The following is a 5,867-nucleotide window of genomic DNA, read 5'->3' on the forward strand; positions in this document are numbered from 1 at the left end:
CAGCATTTCTTAGAATTCCCTTACAACAATCAACTCTCAAAGAGTTTTAAGAGTTTTGCAGCTAGCAGTATTAGAGCCTTTCACAAATAATTTAAGCATGCCTGTAATTTCTGAGTCACAAAACGGCAAGATTCTTTGTCTAATAAAAGAGATCACATTTGCTCAAACAGAGTAGTTGGAAAAAAGTTCTTAGCAAGCTTTCAGGTGCAGTCACCTTTCTTCAGGCATAGTCTTTGCTGTCTCACTATGCCTGAAGAAGGGTGATTGCACCCAAGAGCTTGCTAAGAACTTTTCCAACTACTCCGTTGGTCTAATAAAACATAATCACACCTAACCAAAAACCCCTGCCTGCCTATGTCCTTAGACCAACACAACTACAACCAAAAACCCAAGTCACAGAATTGATTTTATGAGATCCACAATTGGAACAGGACAAGAACCTGGCCTTCAAAAAGTAAATCCTAATTTACCTTCAGAATTTTGGTTGTTTTTGCAACATCTGTTGTTTCTTTGCCAAAATGGCTCTAAGGAATTAGAAAATGACTCAAATATATTTTTATTGGGTAAAGGAAAAAAAAAACTTCAGAGCACTGCAGAGAGATTGAGTAGTACTATTACTTGAGAAGCGTTTGTCTAAATTGCAATGCACAATTTTGAAATTATTTTAAAATATGGGTTCCTGAATGGCCCCCAAAAAGTATGAAAATGAATACCAATGGTTAACAATCTCTTACCCCGATTATGTTGAACTGCACTAATTTCTTTCTTCTTTTTTTTGACTAGGCACAGTAATGTAAAGGTAGAGATTATTTAACAAAATAAAACAGTTCAAGAGTTCAGAACCATTTGTCTCCCTTAATTTAATGTTTTTGCATCTCTCTCTCTTATGAAACTGAGACAAATCAAAACAGATGAAAGCAACGGTTAACCCATGCTACATCTTCGTCATTTTGTTCTTTGGGTTTACATTTTGTTTTCCATGAAAAATCCTAAAGGTAGCACAATTTGTTATTCCTACTTTAGAAAAAAATCCTAAAAGGTAGCACAGGTTTTTTTTTCCCCTCCCCTAAAAGTATCTTAATATTTAACAAATTACTTCCAAAAATAAATAAATAAATAAATTGTTTCCTTCACTAACATATGGCTTGCAAAACTTCAGCAAGTAAGTTTTCATGGCCAAACTATATATTGAAAATGGCAAACTGTAACCGAAGTACTGACATCCTTGAAAAAAAGTTGTCCTACTAATGGTGCCCTAACTTCACTTACTGTAGAACAATGCCTTACCCCAGCAAGAGAACAAGAGATACTGCTTAGTCCTCACAACATACCTTTACTATTTAAGATCAGTACCACCTACTACATATTTTTTCAACAAGTTTGGTGCAACATTTAAAATAAAATCTGGTACCTTTATATAGCTATGTTGGGTTGGTATTTAAATACAACATCTGATATCTAGGACTTGTATGTGATAACCATACAAGCAGCTATACATACTGTAAGAGTTCAGGATTTCTTTTATTAAGTGACTTGATTAAAAGCGTTTTCCACACATCTCTTAGCAATAACAACAACATACTTCAAGTTATAAACACTTAGTGACTTTAAAAAAAGCAAGGAACATCAGCACTGAGCAACATCAAAATATTACTAAGTATTCAGAAGTAATACATCTGATCACACTGAAAATGTTCTCTCAAGGTAGTCAAGCAAATTGTTGTTGCCCCAACTCAGTGACTTGACAAGGTATTTTCCTTCTTATGAACTTCCACAGTCAACTATTAATTGTTCTGAAAGCAATCTTTAATTCTGGCAGTACTTCCTTTTATCACGGCACACCCCAGAAACGCTCTTAAGAAAGCCTTCATAGCTTTCTCCAACAGAAGGGCCAACCATCAACTTTTAAGATTTCTCACAGACTATTAGGCATCCTTATCAAATTTCTACACTGAAATGATTCTAAATGCACATGAGGAAAAATCTGCAGATCACATTTGAGAACCGCTGCTGAGGAGCCACCCTAACCGTAACATCTCTCCGAAGTCAAAAGTCTCTATATTTACTTACCTGGCTATTAGACAGCAGCTGCCACATGAACTTCTAGCAGCTCTAGCTCCATATCACTCAATTCAGCTGCTGTACTACCACAATAAAAGCTGCAGCCTAGGATGGCACCAGGTGCTGAAAGGATCATGGTAGCCAGCAGAATGGGCATGAGTCAACATGTGCCTTCTGCCATCTGACAGCAGAAGCCTTACACTGGACTGGAGGGTTCTTGCTGAAAAGCAGCTTTGGGTGTGGATGCAACTGTACTTCTGCCAGCTGAAGGAGAGGTCTTTCAGCAAAGCTCTGTGATGTAGACTAGGCCATAGCTTACAGTCTTTTAACTCAGGTAGGACCCTCCAAGTAACTACTACCACCAAAAACAATATAAAAGCAAGTAGCTAGAAACAAACACATGAATGAGCTCAAGTCCTACATACAAATAACAGGTAAAACCCTTTGAAATGCACAGGTAAAAGGTGCTCACTATTTAAGTGTTAAGAATGGTTATTTCACAGAGCTGGTCACGTGCATCCTGCTTTTAGTATGAGAGTCTATATCAGGGATTCTCAACCACAGCCCCCCAAGATCCTTTGAAGGGTGACCCAGGCTAAGTGGAGATAAACTGGTAAATCCAGGCTCAGCCTCTTCCCTGCCTGGCTGCTGACACACTCCCACTTCCTGGCCCCTCTTTCAGGAGCCATGCACTGGAATAAATACAATAGTTTTTTAAATGGAATGCCACTCAATTCAGAAGTGTTATGGAAGGGTACCTTGAATCTAGGAAGACAGGAGAATCCCTGGTCTAGATTTAGTGATGCAAGATACCTTTTGACAGTGAAGTTCTCACAACAAACAATAAAACTGAAAGCAGCACCAGATTTTGATTTGCAACCAAATAGATAAACACCTATAAATCGCTAACATTTACAAGACAATTTGTGACATTACTAAATATAAGTAAATTCTTCTTAGCTGGATGAGTCTGCACTGCTTTGTACTCTAATTTGGTAACTGGAAGGAAAACAAGTAAAGATACACAGGATGGTAGAGGTCTATTTGCTGCAAAACAAAATTAACAGACACAGGAGAAATACTGCAATAGGTCACACCACAGCTACTGTCCAAAACCCTGGATACATCAAATGGCAAAAGGCCTTTCAAACTTTGCAAGAAAAATAATAAATTGTTTAATACCCATGCTGGATGACTTATTACTACTGAAGTATGATTAAATTTATTTTTACCTTCAAAAAACTGTGTGGGAACTTGAACCAAGAACATCAAGAATAGCAGATTAAGAGAAATTAGCAAGAACAAGCTGCACACACACTCTTTCTTGAATAGATTTTCCTAATGTTTTACACTTCTTTTAAAATTTGTGGGTACATTCTCACCAGAAGCCCAGTTATCCTTTCAGCAGCAAATGCCCGACTGTTTTCTTTCCTACCTCCAAGTCCCCCCTTCTCCCTGAATACCCACCCCTGCACTCCTGCAGAGCTTCAGAAACTTTACTGGGGCTCCAACAGCAGAGTATATTGACAAGCTAATGTCTAGAGGTTGGTATAAAATATTTAATTCAGCTCTCATTCTAGTAAGTGACCAAAAAAAAGCAGCTGAAATGGGCTGAAATCTGCTCAAAAAAAAAAAAAAAAAAAAAAAGCAGTATCACCATGCCAGAGAATTAGTGCAAAACTGTTACTTGCTTTTTCAACCTTTGATCCCCTTTGCTTCAATCACACCTCCAAAGACGCTTTGTTTAATCTTCTCCCAAACTCCCCAGGTCTATTCTAAATGATAGGCTAAGAGATTTTGAACACTACTCTCCCCATAACATTTTAGCTGTAAGCAAGAACTGATGCACATTTAATGAGTCAATCTTTGTGTGGATTTTAGGCAGACTGTATACAGACCATAGTGATCTTTTTTTTACCCTGTTAAAATCACAAAGTACAATCATCTTTGGAAAAACCATTTGATACATAATATACATCAGAAGCATTTGTCACAATTGTTACTTCAGCTATTCTTTTGACCAGAAATTTCCAGTGCAATGTGGAACACCTCAAAACAATAAATCTTCCTTTTGGAAGGATACAAAGTATCTTTCTAACAAGTTCCAGCTATAAAGAAGGCTGTATATGCATTCCTTGAATTGTGTAGCTTGATCCTTGTGCAATCAACAAGAATATTATCTTTAGTTGACATTAACTTGCACCACCAACCATTAACTTACAACCCAATTATTCTAAACTTCCCAAGTGAATGTAAAAACAGTTTCCCGAGGCAGTTCAAAATCTAAAGCATCTTTTCTATACAGTTACCACTACCATTGCTGTCTTGCCTTAGAGAAAGGAGCAGGAACACAGCCATGGATATAAAAACAAACACTGCAGAAACGTTATAATAGAGCAGCATATTGTTCTTGATTAAACACAAGGACCTAATCTGATGTCTTCAGTGCTAGGATAGAAAGGTGCGCACAGCAGTTAGCTGTAAGAAGAGCCAAGTGAAAAGAAGATACTGTTCAGAGAATTAGAAAAACCAGAATGGGTAAACAGATCACCAACTACGAAAGTAAAAGTAGAAAAGGAGTATTTTTATGCAGTTTTAAGACAAGAAAAAAACCTGTAAAATTTATACAGAAAATTCTTAGTCATTGGGCATCAGAGAAGGCAGGTTTGAGAAAACAGTATATACATCACCACTGCTATCCACCACTTTCGCTGCACGAGCTGGAGAATTTGCTGGATATTTATGCTAGGGTAGATGCATCAGGACAAGCTCCGAATGGCATAATAAAAGGCTTGCATCTATACAGCTTATTTACGTTTCTAACCATGTTAAGCGACACAGCCTCAAGGCCCACTTTTGCCCCAGGCAACACATCTATGCCCAGGGCTTACACATACGTAGCAGGCACACTGGCAGAGGAACCCGTTGAGTAGACAGCACTTCAGATTTCAGGACTCCAGCAGCTACACCTTGAACAAACACACCTGGAGCAAGCATGTACCCTCATGTGGCCAACATCAAAACACTGAGATGGAATGAAAATGAATCATTTTGGCACTAACTCTCACATTCACCTCGACTACTGACAACTTTGCACACTCCTGCAAGCAAAAGAAACAGACCACCTTAGACACCTAGGACATATCCTCCAGCACCACCACAGCTCAACCAAAAATTAGTTGCCAACTTGTCAATGCTCCTCTCCATGGAAGTCTTTAGTAAAAGACAAAAGATTTACATGAGCTGAAGAGAAACCAGACCACCTCCCCTACCCCTTGCAGTGGGGGTGCTGGGATGAGCATACAGCTGCCAGCTCCCCATGGCCAACAGAGCAAGCTGCATTAGGCAAGAGATTCAAACAGAGGCACAGGCATTCACTCCCTGCAGCTCAGAAAGAGCCAGGCACCATTTCCAACCCCACCCCGGCTATCCCATCTGCCTGCCTCTTTCTGCTGCTCTCAGGGAGAGGAACTGATCCCGCTGTTAGATCCACTGCCATGTCTCCTCAGAGGGCCGTGTGGTCCTGGGGCCCACGGGGGTTTCAGCTAGGCAAGACAGCTGATGCCCATTAGTCCTGCCTTTGGTGCCCAGCAACTGGGCCACACTGACCTGCTGTCGGCAAGGCCGAGGCTAGCCCCCCCAGTCCTGCCCCAGCCCAGGCCGGGGAGAGGGGGGGGCACAAAACAGCGGCGCACGTGGTGCCCAAGCGGGAGGGGAGAAGAGCCCCCCAGCCCCGCCCTTGGCACCCTCCACCCGAGGCACACGGAGAGGGGCCCAGTCCGGCCGCAGAGAAGGGGAAGAAGGGG

This window comes from Crocodylus porosus, unplaced genomic scaffold (assembly GCF_001723895.1).
Source record: "Crocodylus porosus isolate Cpor-Errol unplaced genomic scaffold, CroPor_comp1, whole genome shotgun sequence".
Classification (NCBI taxonomy): domain Eukaryota; kingdom Metazoa; phylum Chordata; order Crocodylia; family Crocodylidae; genus Crocodylus; species Crocodylus porosus.